This window comes from Engystomops pustulosus, chromosome 5 (assembly GCF_040894005.1).
Source record: "Engystomops pustulosus chromosome 5, aEngPut4.maternal, whole genome shotgun sequence".
Taxonomy (NCBI): domain Eukaryota; kingdom Metazoa; phylum Chordata; class Amphibia; order Anura; family Leptodactylidae; genus Engystomops; species Engystomops pustulosus.
This window is the reverse complement of record NC_092415.1, coordinates 181,146,248-181,174,005: the sequence shown is the minus strand read 5'-3', so window position 1 is coordinate 181,174,005 and position 27,758 is coordinate 181,146,248. Positions and strand designations below refer to the sequence as shown.

General features: G+C 40.8%; 1 protein-coding gene across 1 annotated transcript in view; it reads left to right on the top strand.

The window, feature by feature from the left end:
* PTPRN2 (protein tyrosine phosphatase receptor type N2) overlaps window positions 1–27,758 on the top strand; it is a 644,507-nt gene that overhangs the window by 136,278 nt on the left and 480,471 nt on the right. The window lies entirely within an intron of this gene.

The following is a 27,758-nucleotide window of genomic DNA, read 5'->3' as shown; positions in this document are numbered from 1 at the left end:
TAGCTAGGATGACCCTAGGGGGGGGGGGGGGGCACCTGGTATCGGGGGTTTACCGGGGACCCGGTGGACCCTCTCAATCATAAATAGAGAAGAGAGCTCGTCGGGGCCCATTATTTCTTTGAGCCACGCTTGAACCCATTCCGTTAGGGAATTTTCTCCAACTTCCTCGGGGAGGCCTATTATACGGATATTAGAACGCCTAGAGCGGTCCTCTAAGTCCGTCAGTTTCTCCCTCAGGAGAGTCTGTATTTTCCCCATACCCCCGACTTCCTTCTTCAGACTTTTGGTTTCCCCTTCCAGGGTCCTAACTTGACTCGACACATTGGAGACCTTGTCCCGGATCTTAACCACTTCCTCCTTCACTAGATCTATTTCAGTTGATAGGGCCGAGACCTGTTTGTCTAACCCCTCCACCGTTATCCCTATCTTCTGTACAGTTGTTAAGATTTCCACCCAGATTGGATTAGTGGCATCTTCTGTAGCCTCTATTACACCCTCCGGGGTAGATTTAGCAGGACATTCACCCTGGAGGGGGGGAGAGGGGGTAATACCACTTTTTGCATTTTGACAGGTTTTTGTGATTGGAGAGTTCCATATTTTTTCTAGTTTTCCAGACGAATCTGTTTTCCCACCACTCCGGTCCTTCCCTTCCTTCGGGGACCCTCCAATCCCTCCCCCAGATTTTCTCCCTGTAGATTTTGGGGGCATTTTTTTATTTTTTTCCCTCCTCCCCTTTTTTCTGTTCTCGACCCTCTAAGTTAAACAAGGTTATATATACGCACTTATCAACACGATTAACTTACAACATTCCAGTTCAATTACAAAAAAACAAAACAGAGAGAACAAATTTATAAACTGCCGTGGGGGGGGGGGGTAATACCAAAAAACGCCACTTGGGGGGCTTGTAGAAACCCTACGGATGGAATAGCCGGAGAAAACAGCCAGCAAGATATTATCAAAGTCCACTCCAGCAAAGAGTAAAATAGTCCAGAGAGGGGACAGAGGCAAATGGCGCCCGAGACTAAGCTGAAGCCCCAAAACACAATATGTCCTCTAGTATATTTCAGGAGAATTCACCCTTATACTTCAATTAACACCCAAACAAAGAGGGGAACTCAGAGTTAGTTAGTTTAAAAATCTTATAAATTCTTTTATTTCATAACACATAAAACCAAATACAGACATTAACTTCAACAGGTTAAAAAAATGGTCCCAAATTGATGGGGGAGACTTCAGCAATTCATCCTATATATATTCATTGTGCCTTTAAACATTATGCTAGATGATAAAGTGCATTGTATAATATAATAAAGTGCTAGGCAATAAAGTGCATTTTTCTCATTTACAATCAATGGTATGAGGATTATTACCTTGCTACGGCTGTTTGTCTACCCCGCGCCCCGACGCACGTTTCGCTTACTGCTTCCTCAGGAGGCGTGAAGCTGAAGCCCCCCTTTTTCTTTTTTTTTATCCTTCCCCTTTTCCCTTCCTTCGTCCTCTCTCTTTCTTCTCTTTCCCTTTTTTCTTCCTCCCTTCTTCCTTCTCCTTCTTCCCCGCAGAGAGGATAAAGTTAGTTAGTAAGTGTAGTTAGTAGGGAGAAGACACTGACCAGGGTTTTTCGGGCAGGGAGCGTTAATTAGCAGCACAGTCAGATTAGTAGAGTTTTAGTAGACAAAAAGCAGAAGGGGGTAGCAGTTATCTATCGTTAGAGAGGGCGCAAGCCAGCGTAAGGAACCTCCACACAATAGGCCCCAAAGGGACCACAACTCCTGCGACACAAAGGTATCTCACCACCAGCTGTTCAGGCGACCCTTGGATCTCCCTTGGCTCTCCGGATCCATACCACGATTCCAGGCGCGAACAGGATCCATGCACAACGTCGTACAGCCCACCGAGATGACAGCAATGGGCCCTCCAACCGAGCAACAGCCTCTGGACCGCCCGACAGACCGATGTTAAGGTCCACTCCAGCTCTCACGTGGAGCATCCGACATGAAATGAGGCCCTCGGCTCCGGCCCCACCTGGAACGCCCAGCCTCCACTCACTGACAATCGGCCTCAGCTCCAGCTCTCACCAGGAGTTGAATCTGTTTCTCTGCGTGCCGACCTCAAGGCACGCTCTGAACGCCGGGCCAGAGAAGCCGTCACGATACTGGGCCACTGGCTCGGCCTGGCAGCGCCACCCCGAACAGCCGGAACCCACTCGGAGCCGGCACCAGGCTAGAGCAACAGCTTGGCGGGGAAAGCGACCTCCGTTACCTTGGCGGCATCAGCGGGACGGCTCGCGGGCAGAGTGGGGGAGAGGGGGCGGATCCGGACGTGCGTGCACTCGTCACGGCATGCCGATCCGGAAGCCGCTTGCTGCATTCGAAAATGTTCTAATTTTAAAGCATTATTATATATTATTTTAGAAAAACATTATATTTTCGGTCATTCTTTATACATGTATTGATACCTTCCCTGATACCGGTTCAGTCTATTAGGTGTTTTCTTTGTATACAAACTATACGTCAAAAAATGACGATGATTACGAAACCAAACGTTTCAAAGGAAAAAAAAATAAGAACAATAGCTTTGAAAGATCCATTTGCATCATCTGTTCCAACAAGACGTGCATTAGCCATCAAAGTGGTGGATGATGTGCTGGCAAATTGTGAAGGGTTGTTTGTGTGTGACTGACATTGCCACCTAAGAAGGCGCTAGGCCTCATCCATAATTGGCATGAAGCGGATTTGATGTATCTGTGAATGGCACTGTGTAAATCCATCATGAGAGCTCTGCCATTTCTCCCTTCCTTTGATGTATAATGCCATTTGAAAATTGTCCCAGCACCTGATGAACAAACAGCTCTGTGCGAGTCTTGTACGGCGGGTTAGACTGGCATGTGATTGTCTCTGAGCACACAGTGCTGTAAAGAGACTTACGCTGTTAGCAGTACAGAGCGAATGAAAAAATTAAGCAAGAAAATGTCAGCGTTTATTAACCTGATGTGTACCTGGAGAGCAGACAATAGCGGAGCCTGACTCCTGTACTCGCCCCGCTGTCGTGGTTTCTGTGGCTAATGGAGGAGAATCAATTATTCCTTAAAACGGCACAACATAATCTCAGGCCTGCCAATGCGATTTGTTTTAGTGTTTCCTTGCCAACAGATTGCAGCATGTTATAAGTGAATTAAAAAGATTTGATTTACTAGGGTAAAAAGATTGCACCGATCGGCCATGAGATTAAAACCAGATGAAGTGGACAATATGGATTACCTCATGAACATCATGGATTACCTCATAACGGAGGAGATGGATATACCGTATTATACAGCAAGTAAACAATCGGTTCCTAAAGAAATATATGGATATGAACTACTTTTATTGAATTTGAGGTCAATGTGGGGGAATTTATTTGGTGTATAAGACTTAGGGTACATTCACACGGTGGTATGCCCGCCGTGCGGGCATACCGCCGTGTGCTGGAGAGGAGGAGGAGGCGGCCCCTCCTCTCTCCATAGAGAATAGTGGCGCACGGCCGCAGACACGCTGGAAAATAGAGCATGCTCTATCTTTTTGCGGTGTGTGGCCCGGATCGGTGGCACACATGTGTGGCACCGTATCTGCGCCGCTATTGCCGTCTATGGGGACGTACATGCGACCGCAAATTTGCGGCCGCATGTACGTCCCCGTAGACAGCCATGTGAATGTGCCCTTAAAGGGGTTCTCCGGTCACTATATGTACTTTTTTTTTTAACTAACCAGTTCTTTTGCATATATTATAGTTGCACACCCTTACCTCACCACCCTGGGCTGTATACTTTCTTTTCCTTCACTTGTCACTTCACAGCTCACTGCTGCAGCTGCATAACTCCAAGATGGCTGCCCCCATTCTGCTAAAAGACTACATCTCCCACAATCCCCCCAGCAGGGAACAAGGAGCTGACTGCACATGTCAGACCAGAGAGCAGAGACAGTATACAGGTCATTTCTATGGAAACTCTAAGTGTAGCAGGAGCTGGCAGTGCACAGGAATGACTTTGATTTCATGAAAAGGGGGCAGAAGATTTAATGACACTGAATTAGTAAAGTGATAAGTCTGGGGAGATAATGTATAGTGAGGTCAATCTTTGTCACCGGAGAACCCCTTTAAGCCACCTCTATGCTAAGTGGCCATGACGAGGTGGGGAGTAGGTTGGGCTGTTGACGCATTTTCTGTAACAGGTTGTAGCAGAATTCTACACCAGGCACTACCAGTAGCGGGAAGAGTATCACCAAGTCGGGAATTCCCCCCCGCCGATTGAATGTCTAAATGATAGGATCCCAGACCATTAAGAGGGATCCACATTACTACTGGCCACTATTAGGTCATATTTAAGGGTTACATTTTTGAAGGGAAAATCTTTGTTAGGTGACAGCTTTGGGCCTGAGAGTTAAGGGGCTACATAACATCTGTCCAACTACAAAGTGTTGATTGGTTAATAATTTTTCTAAACATCTTCAGGATTTATTATTTAAAGAAGGTCCTAGGTCTGCATAAAACAGAGTACCACTTCTGACAACTGTGCAGCACTAAAAGAACCTACAACGGGTATATGGGTATCTTACCTTGCCCAGATCTCATGAATCAAGTGTCCCTATTTATAATGTGTACCATTAGATCCTTGTTCCAATTGTAAATTCTGGGTCATGGAATTCACATTATGCAGATATTGCTCAGTCAGATACAACTAAACATTGTTGTAGAAATTGACACCCCTCTGTGGCGGTAACCCTAATAGTAGTGGCTACATAGCAAAAGTTTTGGGAACGGTCCCCAAAGATGCAGGCCCCAGATCTTTTGTCGTAGCTTCGCCGCTGGTGTAAATGCTTAGCAGAAAGCCAGAAGACTGCTAGTTGTCGATAAATCCGGAAGACTCCATTCTATCGTTAACGTGTTATTTATTATAGGACAGAATAGTTCTACTTAAGTGGGTGTTCATGGGTATTTAAACAAATAGAGACTTCCCTCCCAACAACCCTCTAATATTATAGATTCCAATAAAATGCTTTTTGCTCATCTTAGCTAAGTCAACTTTCTACATTTATTTGACTTTACTGCACAATTTCTCTTTCCACAAACTTCAAATCTAATTTTCTTTTTAAGCTATTATTGTGGGAATGTTTCATTATAGCACTTTTAGTATTAAGAAGACATAGAAAAAAGACATTTCCATGGGGCTTTATCGCTGGAAAAAGAGGAGTCCTCAGACATGTTTAATGCGGTTTTTAATTAAGTTTTATTGAGGCACTGAGTTCTTGATATGACCATGGAAAAAAAAGAAAAGGCGTTATGTCTGGTAATTCAGAGACAAAATGCCATCAGAAGTGTTTCCTTTTCATTGTTTTGTTGGTCTGAGCCACAATTTGATAAATGACCTTCATTTCTCATCCAGTCATTGTATATTTATATTTTTCTTTTAGTCTCAATGTCACATTGGGATCTACTATGTCCACCAGTCATTTTAATTAAAAGAATCACAAAATCTGTTGTACATGTTTTTTGACCATAGAAAATTCTAAATAAAACCTGTTTAACAGCGAAAAGGTACAAGGTTATCCCAAAGTAGAACCAAGTTACAATTATCCCACGTGAAGCTCTATTCAAAGAGGAAAGTGATCTCATCTCTAAATTTTTTTACTTCAGATTTACTATGTGCATTCAGATACATTTATAAAATTAGAAGCTTTCGAAAGTCTCAAATTTAGGCACCAATCCACTGTAACATCTCAATGGCACAGAAACAACTGTTTTGCGACTTTGTAGTTAAAAAGTGTCCAATGCTAAAATAAAACCACATTTATCAATCTATTTTAGCCACTAAACTATATCAAATGTGCAAAATGCACCAAAAGGGCTCCGAAGACACCCCCCAAAAAACAGGAGTAGGATACAAGTGTACAAAAGACAAAAGACACAGATGTTAGGACTTACACATTATGGGGGAGCCCTCTATTCTGTGTATTAGCAACACATATTACAGGTGGTCCCCTACTTAAGGACACCCGACTTACAGACGACTCCTAGTTAAAGATGGACCCCTCTGCCCTCTATGACATCTGGTGAAGCTCTCTGGATGCTATTACTTTAGTCCCCGGCTGCAATGATCCGCTGTAAGGTGTCTGTAATGCAGTTTTATTGATAATCCTTGGTCCCATTTCAGATAAAATTTTGAAAATCCAGTTGTCACTGGGGCAAAAACATTTTTTTGTCTGGAACTACAATTATAAAATATACAGTTCCGACTTACATACAAATTCAACTTAAGAACAAACCGATGGACCCTATCTTGTACGTAACCCGCGGACTGCCTGTATATTGAAAGTAGAATGAATGGCCAACAATCCAGTCTGAATTGTAGAATCTTCGACCACCTTATTAACTGTATCTTATTTAAAGATGTCTGCCCATCAGTTCCACCATTTTGTCAATCATTCTTTCCCACCATCAAAAGTTATGGACATTTATTGAAGTATCAGACCATAAGCCTATATGGGCACAGTCAATAAACACATTTATAAAGGCTATGGAAAAAATTTATCATATGCTGGCACTTTCTGCCGCAGCCACGGGCCTCCTAATGTATCTGACGGGCTGTGGAGCGCACAGTTTCCACTATTAACCATCAACTGTTGAGCTTGAATGGTCGCGGTGTAGCGAGAGCTGTTCACGTACACTGTACAGTCAAATATTCTGGATGGAAAATTACTATACAGGTAGTCCCCGGGTTACGTACAAGATAGGTTCCATAGGTATGTTCTTAAGTTGAATTTGTATGTAAGTCGAAACTGTATATTTTATAATTGTAACTCCAGACAAAACATTTTTTTCTGTCCCAGTGACAATTGGAGTTTCAAAATTTTTTGCTGTAATTGGACCAAGGATTATCAATAAAGCTTCATTACAGACACCTTACAGCTGATCAGTGCAGTCTGGGACTAGAGTAAAGCATCCAGCGAGCTTCACCGGAGGTCACAGTGGGCAGAGAGGTCCGTCTTTAACTGTGGGTCGTCGGTAATCACAGTTGGGTGTCCTTAAGTAGGGGACCGTCTGTATGTTCTACTTAATCTTTAGTAATTATGTTGGAAAGTTGCTAACCAATCTCCCTCCTGGTTAACCTCACCCACATGTGCCATCTGTTGTGAAATTGTTATGCCCAAATCGTAGCAAATATTGATAATAACTGCTGCTATTACATAGACTGTAATAGATGGCTCTGTATATGCATAGACCTGTTTATGAATATCAATTCGGCCTTTTATGTATTTGTTGTTTTGTGTTGCATAATACCGTTTTTACGTTTTACAAATAATATAATAGAATAGAATAACAGGAAAAATATAATTTTTCATCTACAAAACTTTTGTGTTTCTCTGAACTTTTCTGTTTTCAATTACCGTACGTTCTTTTTTTTTTTTTTTTCAAACCATGTACCCGGTACATCTGCTCAAGAGCGGTGCCAGGCTTCAATTAAGAATAGGCTCCATGCCAGGCAAAGGTAGATTATAGAGAAAGAGAAAAAAAATACTCAACGTCAACTTCATTCTGGTAAACAGAACCCGACAGCTTTTGCAAAACTCAAGGAGCAACTTTTCCTATCAAAAAAATCTTGTGAAAAATTAATTACAGTCTCTTTATTTGTATAAAAAAGGAACATTCATCTCCCCATTTGCAAAACTAATAGCGAGCTGAATGCAACTACGGAGCTGCTGCTAATACACTCCACAATAACATTATGGAAATTGGAAAAGCAAATTGACGGCTTGACCTCATGGCCTCTCCCATTTAGCAAGAAGATGAATTCAGACATAAAAATGGTTCAGTAATTTGTTATTACTCTTCCGGAGAGTTTAAAGGCAGTATCAGAATATAAATCCATTAATTCTCCAGAGTTTTTTGGCCGGTGAAAAATACTTTGTAAATTGAGGTTTTAAAGCAACTGTTAAGTCATAGCCAGTGATTTCTGAGTTGTTTTACATTTACTTGAGATTGGTGTTTTACTCAGAGTGTAAACATGTAAAATTCTCTGTCAAAACATGTAACTGTCTTTGGGTTAAAATCAATAGTCAAGGAGATCTTGTTTTATGTGACATATAAAGTTTTTCAATTTGAGATCAGGCAATGGTAAAACATTTGTAAGGATACATCGGGTATCTGCCCTAATCTGTAATTTAATAATCCTGGAACCTAACTTGTAAAACAATTTATTTTAGTAATATGTAAATTACCTGCAGAGGCTACTGGGGCGGGGAGTAGCCTTAGCTCCTAGTGCCCGGCCAGGCTTGTACACGCCCCAGTAGCCTCTGCAGGTAATTTACATATTACTAAAATAAAGTTTTTAACTACTTAGGTTAGGTTCCAGGATTATTGAATTACTGATTAGGGCAGAGGCAGCAGGAGGAATCTACCATCAGATCTACTTCTCATAGTAGATTCTTCATGGTGGGTTTCCTTTAAAGGGTGAAAGAGTGAATGTCAAGGGTGTCCTTGGTGAAGAAGTGAAAAATAGTGGCACTAGCTTCTAAATCTTTTTTTTCCAAACAACAGATGTCGTTGTAATCCACAATAAGGCAACTGTAGAGACCTTGCGGTTCCAAATGCTTTGCGGTGCTGACAAGCCCCCAAGTTGCACCAAATATTGTTAGTCACAAAATAGAAGCAGGAGGCGGCACTCGCTGCTTGCAATCCTATCAACTTTATTTCTCTGGCAAAGTAACCCAAGTACATGGATGCCGAGACTACACTGTTTCGCATGTATAGCACTATTTTTTTTTTTTAAAGCGCTATATGTGGGAAAGAGCCGGTTTGTCTGATTTTGCCACAGCAATAAAATTGATGGCATTGTAAGCAGCGAGTACCGCTTCCTACTTATACTTTGTGACTTATGTAAAGGGTGTGCTCCTGTGGACCTCCCTGAGGGTATGCTCAGTTGAGGCCGGAAGATGGATGCAGTACTGCTGCACCCATTCCCCATAGGGTATTATGGCCTCCACTAAGTGTGTATGGCACATGCCTCCTGACGAAGCCGCAGGGTGAAACGTACGTCGAGGTTTTTGGACCGCGGCGTGTCTGTGTTCCTTTTGGCAAGATGACGCAAGGTATACATAGGTTTGAATATCTTGTTTGATTTGGGGATGTACTCTTATCTTGAGACCTTTCCCTATTTCTCATTCCCAGCTTATTAGATTCTTACTCAGTTTCTGGGGTGATTTTTGGATTATTTATTGGTGTCATTGCTGCTGGTAGTGCTGTATTATTTTGCCCTATGTTTTACCTTTGCCATTGTTATCCATTCACTCTTTACCTATGAGTACATGTTATAACTGGTATTGCCCTCATAGTCCTTTGGCCTTAGCCTCTTGCCAGTTACACATTCACGCTGTGGTAGCTTCTATATCTACCCACCTTTTAGCCAGTCATTGTAAGTGTGATTTGTCTTACGGTCTCTCCTTATGATATGTGCTTTTGTGATTTTTTATGTTTACATCTATGCTCTTGTACTATTATCATGCTTGAATAAAATTTGGATAATTCTTATTGATTATATGGTTGTTGTACTCTCGCTCTTTTTTTGGTATATAGTAGTGGCTTTTGAGCCGAGCGAGTGGGTGCATTTGGGTGATGACCCCCCTCTTTGAGGTTCCCCTTTTTTTCGGTTAACTTGTGCATGGCACTTAGCATGAGTAGCAGAATGTAAGTACCATTAGCCTGCCTAGGAATGCCTTCTTTCAGTTGGCGTCTGCACGAACCCTGTTCCCCAGATAACTGAGATAAGACAAATTTACTGTTATGGTAAAAGAAAATTTGGGACAGTTTGGGTCTGGGTATGGGTCAATCTATGTTCATCACTGCTCAGGTACGGGACGTTCAGTGAGTCATCTATGGGTGAGCTCCGTTCACTCGCAAATGACTGCCTGGGACACAAAAACAAGCAGGAATAGGCCCTGTTCTATGTCAATTTCAAAGCCCTGTGCAAGAGAGGGACATGCGCAGTTAACCTTATACAATATTTTGTACTAATTGACCAGAAACATTCCCAACTTTTGGAGTTCATCTTGGTACTTGTGTTTTCAAAATGAGTGCATCTTTGGGGACAGGGTAAGATTAGGAAAGGTATGAAAATGTATTTCTGAATGGAAATTTTGGGCCCCCACCATATCAGTTCTACAGTATAAGAACTGTTGAAGAAGTTTTGAAGGTCCTGGAAGGACTATCACATATATGGATGTTGAAAAATAGCACATTTGTATCAGGAGTTCAGGGCTGGAGACCCCTCTCTTTCTCATTTCTACAGAACAGTATCAAACTTTTTGAGGGGTTTGTGCAGTCAAGAGCTCTCTTGAGACCGTGGCTCCCTGGCACGCTGCCCAAATTACCTATACAGGCAGTCCCCGGGTTACTTACAAGATAGGGTCTGTAGGTTTGTTCTTAAGTTGAATTTGTATGTAAGTCGGAACTGTATATTTTATGATTGTAATCCCAGCCAGAACTTTTTTGGTTTCTGTGACAATTGAATTTAAAAAATGTTGGATTGTCATAAGAATCAGGATTAACAATAAAGCTTAATTACAGACACCTGTGATAACTGTTATAGCTGTTTATTGTAGCCTAAGGCTAAAGTACAATAAATTACCAATATCCAGTGGTCTGTTTGTAACTAGGGGTCGTATGTAAGTCGAGTGTTCTTAAGTAGGGGACCGCCTGTATTGTAATACACTACTGGTCAGATAGACATTTTAACAGTGGAACCAAGGTGTGTGTCTAATCTCTACTTAGTGGACGCTACTACTCTTATTGATCTTGGCACCGAGTGCTTGTTTCCAAACTTGTTGCCTGAACCTACTGAGAAGCGACTAACTGGACATTGTTTCATTTAATCAACTTAAAGAGATATTAATGATTGCAGTTGCTGAACCCCAATACAACATCTGTAACCAATTTCCCAACCCTAATGCATTTTTATAGAACAAGTCTCTTAGTACCAGAAGGGGCACCTTATGGGTCCCCTATGCTTCCTGGGTACACTCAGAAATAAAAGCTTCCTCACGTTATACGATCAGCCGACCAAAGCCATTAGAAGTTCTTGGATTGCATGTGTTTGCCACAATCTGTATTATAACACTATTGCCTGTTTAAAACCTTAAAATAATATTGGTAACAATAACAGCTTTCCCCTTTCTCTGTATACTTCTATACTTCTTTTTATTTTTTACTTCTTTAATCCAAAATAAATATTTTTATATCACTTTGAGAACCATCTACCATTGCTCCTACACAACACATAGCTGCTGTTCTTAACTTCTTATCGCCCTAAAGCTTGTACTATTTGCTGCTGTTTTGGCTTTTTTAGGCAAGCCCACCTACTGTAATATCATAGTTGACAAGACTCAAAAAACCTTTACCTAGTTGTCAGAACGTGTTCTGTTTGATCAACTTTTGGATGGATTACCTAAGTGTTTTGCTCTGCGGAACATTTTTGTTGTTCATCATAGAGCCGAGTTTGTGCCAGGTGTTGTTTGAGTTATGGACGGACGAAACTAATCAGTGTCCAGGGTAGCGTCCAGGAACTCCATATTTACCACTCCAGTCAGTACTGGTTACAATAGTCTCTTGTAGTAATTCTTTCTCTATTGTACTTATTGCTGTGTATTCTGAACCTTTATTTTTGTCATTGCTTCATGATCCTTTACCTCACCGCCATCTTGGTTTTGACTCAATCTACCTGTCTACACTTATTTCCGTCTATTTGCCATCTGTTCTCTGCACATATCCAGAGTAGGGATCATCACCCAGTTGTCACCTGTGGTTTAGCGCAGGGCCTGGCAAGTAGGCAGGGACACAAGGTTTTAGATAGGCAGGGCTCATCCCTGTTTTGACATTAGTTCTGCTTATTATCCTGCAATGTTGTTCTTTCTCTGACCCAATAATCTCAGTTCTCTTTTATAGAGATATATTGGAAACCTTTTAATTAGCCGCCGAGGATGCCCTATGTACCAGTTAAAAACCTGGGCATTGATAGATCATATTTTACATAGGCATTAGGTTAATTTTTTACATAAATATCCCACATTTGTTAATCTTTTAGTGTATATTATTGCTGCGGTCACCTGTCTTTGATCCCCAACATCTGCAATTTAAGAAAAAAAATTAAACAAAAATGAAAAGTAGGTCATGTCACTGAATGATAGCAGAATACAAACCTATCAATGGTTTTCTATCGCTGCTGGTGCCAACATTAAAATGAGAAAATCTCTTGTTGCTGGATTCCAAGACCCAGTATCATTGTGTAGAGAGCGAAATGATGGCACTCCAAAATGTTTGGTCCTTATGTAGTTTAATTACTATCTAACGCTAGTGAGAATCAGAGGAGAGGCAGCAGACAACATTTCCGCTCAAGCAGCTGGCAAAGATCATGATGTGAGGATGTTGGCACAGCTTTGACATATCTGTTGGCAGTTCTGTGTTCGTGAACCAACAAATGACACATTCCAGCCAAGACTGAGTGCCAAATAAGCATTTTCCCCTCTTTTGCATCCTACTGTGAATCACTCTTTGGGACATGATGAAAGATAAAACCGGACTTATTTTTTTCCTTCAAAAAAATAATGGCTGCTGTTATTTTTTATACCATATGCCAACATGGCTGCTTATATACCACCTGCTTAAAGAGGTTCTGTCCAGGTGATTTGGGACGCTCAACCACCCATAGGTCCTTAAAGACCATTGGTTTAGTGTCCAAAATTGCCCTGTACCAGGTTCCTCCGTGGGCGCTATCTAAAAAACAAACCTTTACACCTACCTAGAGATGGGTCTGATAAGACGCATCGGACCCATCTCTTGTGATCCCCTTGCCTGAGCAGTACTTCAATGAAGCCAAAGCTGTCCCACTTCAATGAAGCCGAAGCTGTCTCCCCCTACTTCATTCAGCAAGTGCCAAAACCACAGCGCATGCGTGGTGATGCCAGGGTGTAGTACACCTGCTTCACCATGCAATGGCGCAGGCGCAGGGAATTCCAGACAGAGCTGAGTATAAACATTTTTTATTTTAATAATGGGCACATTGCTTATGGCGCTTTAAATTATGAAATACAGTTCCGGCTTCATTGAAGTACTGCACAGACGAGTGGAACACAAGATATGTCTCATCGGCCCCATCTCCAGGTAAGTGTGAAGGTTTGTTTTTTTTAGATGGTGACCATAGTGGGAACTGGTAAGGGCCATTTGAGACACTAAACCACTGCTCCTTAAGGACCTGTAAAGGGGTTACTGTCCCTAATTGCCCTGACAGGTTTTCTTTAAGTATGTATAATACTATACCTCCATGGTGATGTTGGATGCATCATAAGCTTTCCAAACATACCTTAAGTTTTACTTTCCAGACATACCTTAAGTTTTATACATTTTTTATATTTTTATATAATACCTTTGTACAATATAGAAATTCGTTTCTGGGTACCTTGTGTTGTGGGGGTGTGGTTGTGCCCACTACAGCACCTTTTTTTTTTCTTTCTATACTTCATGTAACTAGTAAACTCCCCGTAGTTACATGATCACTAACATTTCCCATAGAAAAATCATGTAGATAGAAGAAAGCAGTTGTACCAGCAGGTACCTGGTATACTGAAAAGCTATGTTCCATAAAGATAAAATCAAATTTTCATAGAATGCAATAAAAGAAAATTAACTTTGTTTTATTTGTAGGTTTAAATAAAGTGATGTCATACAAAATTTTATTATATACGGTAAATATAGATTACACCATTGTGTTTTTTCCTCACTTTATTTTATACTGTTGAACATATAGGGGCACATTTACTAAGGGTCCGCAGCCGCGAATCCGTCGGGTTTTTCCCGAATATTTCCGCTTTGCGCTGTATTTCACGGGATTGTGGCGCACGCGGTCGATTTTTAGCGCAATCGCGCCGACTTTCACGCGACAGAAATCGGGGGTGTGGCCACCGGACAACCCGAAGGATTCGGAAAAAACGCGGAATTTAAAAAACCATTTGTGTTGCAAGATCAAGCCCTCACATACACCACAAAAAAGCAGGTGAACTCCGGCGGACCTCGGCGCAGCAGCGACACCTGGTGAATATCGGTGCACGGACCTTAGTGAATCCCGGCAGAAGCCGAATCAGCGTCGGAGAACCCGCCGCTGGATCGTGACTGGACGGGGTAAGTAAATGTGCCCCATACAGTGCTACTCACTGCGCTGGATTCGGGTCCGGCCGGGATTTAATAAGGTAGTTCCTCCGCCGTCCACCAGGTGGCGCTGCTGCGCTGAAAAGTATCTGAACGCGCCGGAATTCACCGAGGCCGGCTGAGTGAAGGTAAGTGCGTCCCGAGTGACACATTTTCCGTTTTTAAATGCGGCGGTTTTTCCGAATACGTCGGGTTTTCGTTCGGCCACGCCCCCCGATTTCCGTCGCGTGCATGCCGGCGCCGATGCGCCACAATCCGATCGCATGCGCCAAAATCCCGTGGCAATTCAGGTACAATCGGCGCAAATCGGAAATATTCGGGTAACACGTCGGGAAAACGCGAATCGGGCCCTTAATAAATGACCCCCAATGTGTATTTTATAATGTAAAGAAGATAAAATATTTTTTTTTCACTAACCCTAGGCTAACATTAGACTAAACTTAAGTTAACTCTAACATGGACTTAACATGGTTAAAAAATGTTAAAGTGGCTTGGGTGGTTCCCTGCTCCAACCAATGATTGACTGAGCATACATTTCCTAGTTTTTGCTGTGGTATCGGGATATTTACAGATAAATAAATATTTACTGGGTAAATAAAAATATTTCTTATTGGTCAGGAATCGGTACCATCAGCAGCAGGATGCATTTTCCTTTTTTATCGCATGACCTACCTTATCATTACCTTGATTTCCGTGATCCCATTTAAAGAGAATATGCCATTGAAACTAACCCACCTAAAATAATACTTCAATTAAAAAGCATTACCCTTATCCCCCTTATCCCTCAATAGTTCCTTCCCATGGCTGCAATGGTAGTGCAATGTTAGTTTGTAAACTCATCTAAGGTCCAATGAGGCTAACAGAGTCCAGTGAGGTGTGGTATATTCAGTGGTTACTGCATTGCCCTGTCTCTTCATTCTTGATTAATAGGTCTCAAGCTATGATATCCTACTGTATGGAACATTGAGATAGCTCTCTGTTACATCATTGGGCACTTAAAATTAGGTGGCCATAGTGATGTCATCTAAGGTCCTGTTACATCTGTAACATCGACCCCATGTATGTATCTGATCACATTAAATCACAGCAGCCTCCATGGATTTCAACTCCTCCCCTTGCTTACATGAAGGCATTCTGTGATTTCATGTGATCATATACATACATGGGGTAGAAGTTACAAATATAGCAGGACCTTAGATGGCATCACCCTGGTCACATGACACAATGTGCTGAATACTTAGAAAAGGCATGGGACTATGGGAAGAGTAGCAGCCAAGCAGGATCCTCTGATGCCAGGGAATATAACATAAAGTTAATTTATGGGGATGTAAGGAAGCAATTTTAGCTAGAAGAAGGGTGTCAATTAAAAAGACTCTTTAGGAATTTGTCACTATTTGTGAAAATGTGACGACAGGTTCCCTTTAATAACAGCTAGCTGAGATCTTAAAGAGACAAAAAATGTAAAATAATACAGAAAATTGTAGCAAATCTAAATATTATTTAATGGGGTTTCCAGGAATTTCGGAAAACCTGCCTTGGATTAGGGCAGCTATATAGATAAAATAAGTATGCTTACCCTGCTCTTTGTTCCTGTTCCAACTGCATGCCTATAATTAGTTCAGTGACACTCCTGTATGTGGCGGTAGTCCCGGGTCTGCTGCTGCCAATCATTGGCCTCCTTGGTGATATCATAGTTACATAGTTTATATGGTTGAAAATAAACACATGTCCATCAAGTTCAACCAAGGAAGGGAAGGGATTGCATGGGGAAGAGATTTAGGGGAAACAATTCTATATAACATAACCATCAATGTTATTTAGGTGTAAAAAGGCATCTAGACCCTTCTTGAAGCTCTCTACTGTCTCTGCTGTGACCAGCGCCTGAGGCAGGCTATTCCACAGATTGACCGTTCTCATAGTAAAAAAGCCCTGTCACCTCTGGAGATTAAACCTTGTTTTCTCCAGACGGAGACAGTGCCCCCTTGTCTGTTGATTTGATTTAACAACTTTCCACCATATTGTTTAAAATCCCCAGGACCCTCAGGAGTCCACTGAATGTCAGCAAAATTATTGAGGTCTCAACGCTGGGAAAACCCCTATAACTTCTCAATCTGCAATGACTAAACTTTACTAAATCTCTAGTATTAAAGACCAGATGAATGAGATGGCTTGTCAGACGTCAGGGAATGTTTAGTAACTCTAGTAAATATTCTGACCTTCAACATTACATCAGATTATGGTGTTTTATTGAGTGTGATGTGGAATGTGCCGTGGAAGTGTAACAATATGCAATGGCTGGCGCGGCTCTCGCTGGTTTCACATTACTTGAGTCTGCATATGGACGGCTTCCAGTATTAGATTCCGCGTCTATATTTCTCACAGGGTTTCTGTGCATTTGGACTACACACGCCGTGTATTAGTTCAGATTCGTTATATTAAAACCTGTCACAGAAAGGGAACCAATTTCATAAGGTTTCCTGATTAATGAGAGTCTGGTTACGTGTTGGTTGCTTTCTTTATACATCTGGACCTCGTTATAATCTGCCATTCTTAATCAGATTTTAATTTTCACATAAATTGCTTTCATTATCCCTTCATTTACAATACCATGTGTGCTTACTGCTCCTTAATGTGCCGCCTCTCCTTTCCTGAGACAAGGCTTTTAACCCGTCACAGCTTTTTTTTTTTTTTTGCTGTGATTAAAACAGATTAAGACAGTTTTTTTTCCAACCTCAAATGACTTTACATGTTTTAGGGTGTCACTTATCACAACTGCTTGTTTTATGCAGAGTGTATGCAAAATAAATTACAGGTTGCAAAAAAGGATTCTGTAGTTCTACTGGAAAAAATCCATCATGATAAACCAGGGACACTTACTCATAGATCCAGGCACTGTGACTGTGGTTATCTTCCTACATTTGTTACCCATAGCCTCCTTCCTGCTAAAATCAACTTTTAAAATTATGCTAATGAGACTGAAGGGCTTCCTCACTGCAACAGAGGTAGTTTCAACACACACTGGGGGGGGGGGGGGAACTCCTGCACCATGTAACAACTTGTGCAGCTGCAGCATGGGGGGCTCTGCTACTCATTAGCATAATTGTAAAAGTTGTCTTGAGAAGGAAGGAGGTCATGAGTGACAAATATAAGAAAACTACCTAAATTATCTATGAGTAAGTGTCCCATGCTTGATTTTGATGGTAGATTTCCTTTAAGAAATATAAAGTCAAACTTTCTTAGTCTAATTTTAAAGTGAGGATCCACTAAACAGATGATTTACATACTATATAATAGGTGTACTAGAATGTTATTACTGTGGTGCATTATTAGCAGAGTGCAGACATGTTTCTGGCAAATTGTGCACTGTGAATGGGCTCTTGGCAATCATTTTTAGTACCAATAGTAATAAGGAAGAGTTAAATTGGTTAAGAAGATTTGATGAAGACTCTAGCCAGGAGTTTACATGGATCCTGTACAGCAGCTTGTTATCCTGTCACCAGGTTTTACTCCATTAAACTACTAGCCCCCTCAGGTAGGCTATGAAATATCCTTTCTCTAATTGCCTCTTCTATGTAAAATCTTTCTTGTTTAGCTATTAAAAATTCTCCAAATTTTTGTGTGAAATGAGTCAGCCTTAAAGCGTTACAGGCAAAAAATAGCTTTAGCACAGCTGGAGAGAGCCATTCCAATGATACCTGTATCATGCTGATGTGGGTGGGAACTTGGGCAGAGGTTGTGACATCAGTTCAGGGCACTGAAGCCAGAACAGGACAACATGTTTGTAAATGGACGACCTGAAGCATGTGATGAGTCAAGTGAAGTATAAGCAAGAAGGCCAGCTCACCTCCCGTTCAGGACACGCCGAGCGAGGCACGGGCCTCCCCTCTGCCAGGGTTAGCAATCCAAATGAACGAAAATAACGGCTCAGCCAGGCTCCAGGCAATGCATTTAACGTCCTTTATTTATGCATAAAAGTGCAACATCCACTGTGTGGGGAAACAGCAGCAGCTGACGCGTTTCGGGCAGGTTAACCGTCCTTAGTCATAGCTGACACATTGTATCCTAACAAACTTTAGATACTAAAAACACAGTCTTAAGCCCCGCCCCAACACCTTAAGCCCCGCCCCCACCGGAAGTCAAGTGCCATACCCACAGAAAGCAAGAAAAACATGACATTTGCCTGCAATTGAATATATACAATCAAAGAAGTGAGTGGGCGTTTTCCCAAACACTAAATTAGACATCCCTTGAGCATGTAATACAGTCCATTACATTTGGAAATAGCATATGCAGTAATACAGATCAGGTGATCGTGGGGTCACGTGTCACATGATCGGGAGGTCACGTGACCGCGTCGTATCCGTGGCAACCGCATCACATGATGCGTAGTCATGGAAGCAGGACGCCAGTTGAAAATGAACAAAAAAAAAAAAAAGGGGGGGGGGGGATTCGTTCGGCATCGCCACGGAGATCAGTGGAGCGTGCGGGAAGCCAAGGGCCGTCTGTGCGGCATGGGTGGAGAAGGGACCGGGATCAGCGCGGCGAAGCCGAAGTCGCATCCTCCTTGGAGGTGGGTAGGTGGGGCATGCATCTAAAAGCAGATAAGACAACGTTAGTGGCTAAGAAACAATTTGGATAATATCATAAGAAAGGATAAAAACAACAATAGGACTCGTAAGGGTAGAGAGAGTAAAGAGAAAGCTGGAGATAGAACAATATTCCATTGGGTCACGACTATCCCTGGTATGAAAAAGAGGGGAATTAATAATGGTACATGAGTTCACGTTTTGCATTCAATCCATGTGGATAACATGTTTCTAGTGTAAATATCCAATACGCCTCTCTATTCAATAACCGGGAAGTTGTACTGCCACCCCTGATATTTCTGGTCATTCTTTCAACGGCAAATGTTCTGAGAGAGCTAACGTCACCTTTGTGTACCTGAACAAAGTGCTTAGAAGCACCCGACAGATTACGGCCCAGAGGGTTAGAAATATCATAGAGATGTTCTACGAACCTGGTTTTAAATGTGATGAGTCACATGCTCATGACATTACTAAAGGTCCTATGGCCCCTCCTAACAAGCCTCCTGTCATCTCTACATGTTCTATATGGTTTCCCATGGCTACCAGACAGCATGGGAAATGGAGATTAGCCTGTGCCCCTACATGTTTTGGGATTTATTTATACACTGCATTTATATACATGGCGTGCGCCCAGTGTGAGAACAACACTGTGAAGTGTTTTACTCCTCTGTTTTCTATCTGACCCTAAAAAGCCATCTGTTGGAAACTTTGCTGGCATAGCGTGAAGTATTGTCCTTCACTGCAGTGCACTGAACACCTTAGGGGGTGTTCCTTTGGAAGCTTCCTTTTAATAAATTTGTGTATTTTAGTCGGACCTGAGGAAGGGAGTGATCTGCTCCAGAAACACGTTGTTTTACTAATTAATTGAATATTCTACCTGTTCCATCTACGACCAATTATTGAGGGAGCGCACCAGTTTTACCTGTTTTTATCTACACTGTTTTGGGGCTTTTTTGGCCAAATTGCAGAGGGCGTGGAATCTAACCCTTGTATTACAAGAATGGTAGTAGCCCCATTCCTCCTGAGCTTTAACATCATGATCCTTCTTTGTATATACCTGGGCCCCCAATCCCTCATTTATTTATTATTCTGTTTTTCTCCCGGTGGCTGTTTGATGTTCCTAGTTTTAGCTTCAGAAGCCATTAAACACATCTTTAGTAATTATATTGAAAGCATAGATGAGTGGCTGCACATTATTGAAACACTAATAAATGTCTTCACGCTACAGTCCCTCCAGACAAATAGGATGTAAAATCTATTACAATTTAATGCAGCGCCTTTTATTTTTTTTGGTTTTATGTATGATAAGAGTTTATTCAATGTTTTGTAAGTGTTGTTAGTAGAAAATTGGATGAATAGCTTTGTAGATGACATCATTTACATATTTCTGAAATGATTTACCTCCAAGCCTTTTTTAAAAAAGTTTGCATACAGATAAAATACAGATATTGAATTTGGACTAGAAAAGATTTTACCATGCATAAAGATTGAGTAAGGTTATGTTTGAAGGAGGGTACCGTAATTTCGAGGGATTTTTAAAGGCTTTTCTGGGATCAGGTTTTTTTTTAATGGGCCTATGGGGGTCCAAAAATAAGGCAGGGCCTATACTCACTACTCCATGGCACTCTAATTCAGCGCCATGCCTTCCGTCAGCACCGGCCTCCGTTGGTATACTGTGGCTCAGTGGTGATGTCATGTTAACAACTGTACATCTGATGCAGCTGTAGAGAGTGCGTTGTAAATGCTGCTGAGCCACTGACCCAATGGTTACTGCAGGTGCCATGCCAAACCAGAGAGACCCGGAATGAGGCGAGTTTAGTGTGTTTGTTATTTGTATATCTCCCTTGGCCCATATTCCAAAAAACCCTTATTCTGGACAACCAAGAAAACCTGCTGTCCGATGTTTCTTCTGCTTAGCTTTTTAGATACTCGGTATGCTGGACCAATCAGAATCGTGACTTAATTGTCCAATCCTATCCCTTTGTTGAGTTTTAAAGTCTCAATACGACCTTTTTCGTCAACGTTCATTGAATTCCTACATCCAATTTTCAAAATACCATATATACTAGTATAAGCCAAGTTTTTCAGCACAAAAAAATGTGCTGAAAACCTAAACCTGGCTTATACTCGAGTAAAAAAAAAATAGGTTTTACCAGGTTTTTGTGGTAAAATTAAGGCTTATACCTGGGTCGGCTTATACTCGAGTATATACGGTAAATGTTTGAGGTTTGATGTATTTCTATGTTCTCTTGGGTCTTTCTTGCATACTCTCTTTTTGATCCCTATTTAGGAAGAGAACTTTTTTGTACAATCCCATATGATAAGCCATAATGTGAAGTCATAAAGGTGTACTGACAGTGAGTGATGGTTACAAGCCGAAAGGGGTGGAAATTTTTTCTTGCCTCCAAGTTAGATACATTGGGTTGTACATTTCCAATAAGCTTTGCGCTATGGATTATTTAGGGCTTTTGCAGATGGAGGATTTTACAAAAATAATGGGCAGGTTTGAATGGTGTTCTGTGGGGTTTTTTTGCCATAGATTCATGACTGATAAGTTCCTTTCAATGGGTCTATCATGTCAATCCTGCAACATGGACTTTGAATAAACTGTGGCTAGAAATCAATACACGTTTTCCAAAAAGATATTAGTGCAGAATATGCAGCAAAATACATATTATAAATATAAAATATAAATATAAATATCAGCTGTGTGAACATGCCTCAAAGAGTAAATAATACATTTTGTAATATACTGCACTAAGAAAAGCAGCTTCTCCATTCTTTTTTCCGCTCCTTTTTTCTCCTGTAGTGAGCAATGATAAAGATAAAGACAGGAGGCTAAAGATGATCTCTTTCCATACCTAGATAATTTTTCCCTTGATGATTCAGCAGGGACAGTAAAGCGTTAAGTCATTAGACACATTTTATTAGGTTAATTTATTTCTCGGCTGTCAGTGGATACAGGACAGAAAGCTGATTTACACAAATTGCTTAAAGGGGTATTCTCGTCTGGGCATTCCCATTCAGTTTGATAAATCTGCCATATATAAACATTTCTTCAAATAGATGTTATTAAAAAAAATGTTCCTGAGTGAAGATAATTCTCCATAAATGTAGTGATATGGTCCCTTAGAAACAATACAGTTCCCTTGGATACGGCCACCTCTGCTGGAGGGATTGCACAAATAAACAAAAAGTTTTTGTATATGAAATGTCCCGGAGTTACTGCAAGTCCCACAGCCGTCCTGTGGTGATGATTGCTGAATCCAGGAGGTCAGGCAGGACTCAATAGCGCAAGTCTGGCCACCGCTGCCAGAGTATGAGGTGGTCGTAACCGAGGAAGCTATCTGGTTTCTAAGGGACAACATGGCTATGTTTATGGGAAATTATCTTCACACAGGAACATTTGAAGAAATGTTTATATATGGAAGATTAGTGAAACTGAATGTGACTGCCCAGACCAGAATACCCCTTTAAATAAGGAAAAAAGGAGGGAAATAGAAGGACACATGAACAGATTTCTTTACTAAAGTATATTACAAAATTTACTATTATCATCTGCACTATTCATTAATATAATTTTGTTAAAAGTTTATTTAGACTTTAAGAGATGATTTATCCTACTTAAAGTTTGTGGTGTGGTATTATTATAGATATATAGTACATGTATCATATTTAATAAATGTCCGGTAATCCCTGGTGCCCTTGGTCACATAGACAACAGTCTGCGTTATGGTGACAGGGAAAGCCATGTGTTCAATGTAAAAACAAATTCATTTTCTATTAGCTCTACATTGCAAAGTAATAAAGCACATAAGAGCACAATTAACACATTTCTAATGAGATGTCAGTAGACAATCTGCCACCTGCTACTGTACATCTCTATAAACTCCTATTAATAGGAGTTTAGTTTGAAAAATATGGTTATGTAGTTGTCACATCGTAAGTTCACTTTGCTTCAAGTACTACATATTAATTCCAGACCACACACACACACACACACAACCTGTTTTCCAATAGTCACATGCACAGTAGATAGCAATGCTGTGTATACAGTACTGTGCAGGAATTTTAGGGAGGTGTCCAAAAATGCAGTAAAGAAGTTCTTTGAAAAATAAAAGTAGTTACAGTTTATTTTTGACAATTAAGAAAAATCTAAATTGACAATAGAGAAATCTAAATCAATTTAGTTTGTCCAGTGGCCATCCATTAAATGGATTTTCCCACAAAACAAAGTTTGGCTCTATCCACAGGATAGGGCCTAAGTTGCTGATTGGTGGGGTGCTCAATGATGAGACCCCGGCAGATCATGAAAACCAGGGGGTCTGAAAGGGTCCGAGGTACCTCTGTCAGACTCCTCATCGCTCCACGAGATGAGTGGAGCAGGCAGCCTCGCATGTCTGTTCTGCTCCATTCATTTCTATGGAACTGATGGAGATTGGCGAGTGGACCTTACTTATTTTGTGGGAAACCCCCTTTAAGGTACACAGTTTTTGAAGCAACATGGGAGGAAGGTTGTTCCAAACATCATGGAGCACTAACTACATATCTCTTGTGGATGGAGGTCTCTTTATGTGATCTCAGACATACTTAAAGTGGTTTTTCCAACTGGGCGTTCACATTTAATTTAATTCATTTGCCATATGTGAACATTTCTTCAATTAAATGTTATTAAAAATTTTTCCTGTGTTAAGATAATTTCTCATAAATGTATCCCTGTTGTCCCTTAGAAACCAGATAGCTTCCTCAGATACGACCACCCCACACTCTAGCAGTGATGGCCAGACATGTACTATTTAGTACTGCCTGGCCACCTGGATTCGGCAATCATTTCCACATGACGTCTGTGGGACCTGCAGTAACTCCCGGACATTTCATATACAAAAACCATTTGTTTCTTTGTGCAATCCCTCCAGCAGAGGTGGCCGTATCCAAGGACACAGTCTTGTTTCTAGGGGACCATGTTTTGAAGAAATGTATATATCTGTCAGATTAATCAAACTAATTGTTAATGCCCTGACAGGAATACCCCTTTAATGATGTTGAGGTCAGGGCTTTGTGGGGGCCTTATACCTGCCAGGACTTTGGCTGTATGTTTTGGGTCATTGTGCTGCTGTAGAGTACATTCCTAAAACTTCTATTTTGGAATTCTTCCCACACCTGTCTAAAGACAAAAATAATCAAATCAAATATGCAAACTTTTAGGAAGAGTAACTAAAGGTCACATTGAGCTTGACAGATCTAGTGAACCTCTTCATGGCCACATAAAAGAAGAACATTTATACCCATTATCTGGAACGCTCACATCTACGTGTCGCAGTAAACCTCGGCATCACTGTGCAAGCACCAATATTATCCCATCTTCACTTACCGCAACCCCAGAAGAGGAATCTGTGTGGGATCTGCAGAGCTGAGTCCCATGTACCTCCTCTGACTCACATCTAGGTAAGTATAAATGTTTGTTTTGGTAACTGAGGACACCCAAAACAAATATACAAGTTTATTTGGAAACCTAAACCACAGATCCACATGGACCCGTAGGTGGTTTAGGGCCCCAAACTGACCTGACATATACTTTTTATGTTGAATCAGTTTTATTATATGCAGTACGTATAGAACATTTAACAAGCAACAAATTGAAAAAAGTATATGCAGTTACAGTCAAATGATAGGAGACTGAAATGAGTTTGGCAGGACAAGCAGGTCCGCCGTATCAGAGAAAAGATATAGCCAAAGGTAAGAGCTATTCACCGAACTCTAGTAACCTCAGAGAGCAGCAAGGACCCAATGTGCACCAAGCCCCAAGAGCTCACTACTATGTCCAGAAGTGTCCCTCCAACCATCATATCTGCCTCGAGGGAGCTGCACTCTAAATATACATAGAAGGAGGCCTTTTGACTTTTTTGACCATCACCGTGCACAACACCCAACTTACATGACTAATCAAACAGACACCAGACGTACACATAAGGGAGTGGACAGGAGGATAAGAAATGATCTCCAGATGGCACAGCTAAAAAGATTGAAATAGAAGAACGGGTGGAGAGAAGTATTGAGGACTGTAAAGATAAAGATATGGGCAAATCATTAGGCCTAAACCACAAAGAAATCCCCATACTCCTGGGAATCTCTAAATCTCATCCACGGGGTCCACACCTGCAGGAACCTCTCGTTATATATCCTCTTTAAATGATTTGTACTGTAAACTGTATTGTTTTAAAGATGCTTTGGGCAGTTCCTCCCCCTCTGAATTCACCCTTGAAGAGTGAAGTCCCACACGCATTGTCAAGATTGTCAAGTGGTAGGTCTAGGTTAGGCCCGATCCTCTCTCGCCAGAACCTTGGATAAACCATACAACCTCCATTGTACGTAAACCTTAGGGTCAGTTCACACAATTTTTCTTGGGCAAAATCCATATCCTATTGAATTGAATGAGAGTCCATTGTGTGTTTTTTTTCAGCAAGTGGCAAGACTGGGACTAAACCGAGACTTATTATTACTATTGCATGGCATATACCATGGATTCCACCTGTAGCTCAAACATTAAAATAAACTTGCAGTTCCAAAATGTGGAGGTGTAGCCCTGACCCTAAATCCTTAAAAAAAATGCCACAGTGACCCCCATGTAGTTATACCATGCTGTTCTAAGCCACATGGTGCAGTACTGTCCTGCAGCTTTGTTACCCCTATAATTAAGGCTTCTTGGTCTCATTCCAATGAATATGCCACTAACAGCAGATTGTATATAGAACAAGAACAGTCATATAGAGAATAAGAGAATTGTTCTATCCTTTTTATGAGCGATGGAAGAGCCATCGAAATTGTGACACAACCCCCCCCCCCTCCCTCCCTCCTCCAACGGGAAGCCAACTTAATGAACGACTCTCCAAATAAAGCCTAATTAGTAGTTAATTAGTAGGTATACACTAGAATCTGTTGATGAGGAGGCTGTCATTTTGTTCTGATGGCATATAACGAAATGAATGAGGCTCCGTTATTACTCCATTTTCCTCTGAGTTTTCTTTCCCTTTTTTATTAGAAAATACACTTCAGCTAATTTGGCACATTATGCGGCAGTGCGCCTGCTTTTAAGCACATATACAGCTTTGTTTGCTATTTATATTGGGACTTAATAGACCTCCTAAGTGGCATGCTAAATGTCTTCATAAATGCAAGGAATGTGCAATGTACAAACGACTAATAGAGGGACATTATGTAACAGATGTTACATTGTGTTTGCTTTGTTGGGGGCAATTTTTTTTGTTAAAATATATTTACTATAAAAAAAGGTAAAAGCTTCTAAAAAAAATACCAAAACTGCAAAAGCAAAAATGAAATGAAAAATTACCCCCCAAAAAAGCTAAATAATGTAACATCTGTTACATAATAGCGGCCGGATCATGGTCTATGGCACCTGTTCACACTGTATCCCACTGCATCATGACCGAGCCGTGACCACTCGGCTTTCAGTTGAGAGGGGAAAGTAAGGAGCGCTCACTCCTCTCCATTCCTTGTCCACAACTGTGTGAATGAGGCCTAAAACCTACATAGCAGAAACTGTCACATTTTTAATGTTTTGGACTCAGTGCTGGTTTTGTTCTCTTGTGGATGATTACTTATTATTATTTTATCAAAATGTTTTGACTTTTTATTTATTAAAAAAATTAGACTAAAAAGTTTGACTTCATTGTTCTCAAAAGGAAATTTAGCCTAAAAAAATCAAGCATCATAAACCGATAAACCAGGGACACTTACTCATAGAGCCAGGCACTGTGACTGTGGCAATCTTTTTATATTTATCCATGACCTCTTTCCTTCTAATATCAACTTTTATAATTATGCTAATGACTCTTGGGGCATTACCAGAGCACCTCTCTGCTCTGGCTTCACAGGATGTTAAACTGACCCTTCTCTGCTCCCTTAGCGATTTTGCTCCCACATGGTGTGAAGCTAGGAGGGGCTCTGGTAAGTCCCCCATAGCACTTCTGGCTCAATAGCATAATTTTACCGGTGGACTTTTGAAGGATTTCCACAGTCATGGTGCCTGGATCTATGAGTAAGTGTCCCTGGTTTATCATTCTGGATTCTGATGGTAGCTTTCCTTTAAAGGGAGTCTCCCACCTCCTAACACCCCCACAAGTAAAACCAGCTTTGTGTTGAGGACTTTATAAGCTTTTCAGAAATACTTTTCCTGTGTTTCTACCATTGGTCATTTTTGTAAAAATTACATTTTTTTTAATGCAAATTAGCTTCTTCTAATACAACAATACACCCAACATCTCGCCCTTGCATATTGACTGCCACCCCTTTATGCTTTGGGTCAGTGCAATCACAAAGATAACAGATATATTTAGTTTCTTTAATACATATTTTTATATTTTTATGATATTATTAATATTAATTTATAATAATATATTTTATAATTTTTTTTACATATTTTAATATGTTTAAAAGCATTAAAAGAAAACATTAAAAACAATAATAATAATACCTTATTCTAACAAATGTAACTTTTGTATTTGATTTACAGAGCTAAGAGATAGACACTGAGACCATTTATGAAAATGTATGACCTTTTGATCACTTTTGATGAGATAATGGGTGTCGACAATCTCATCCGAGATTGTGGTCATGAAGTGTAGCGGTCATATTAAAAACAAATGTAAAAATGTTACGTTTTCGACATTGTACTATCTAATCTTAAGAGAAAATATTTCACTCATTTCCCATTCATTATCATTTGTTATTTTTTACTATCGCTCATTTCCTTTTTCCATGGCAGCAACAGAAGACGAAAATTCAGATATGAAAAATAATGCATTTCTTGTCACATTTTCGACAATCAACCGACTAGACAAACACCAATTAAAATCCTCCTCTACATCATGAGCGCTCCTAGATACTGTATATCTCCGTCATACACACTCAGGAGATGGAGATTTATATGCC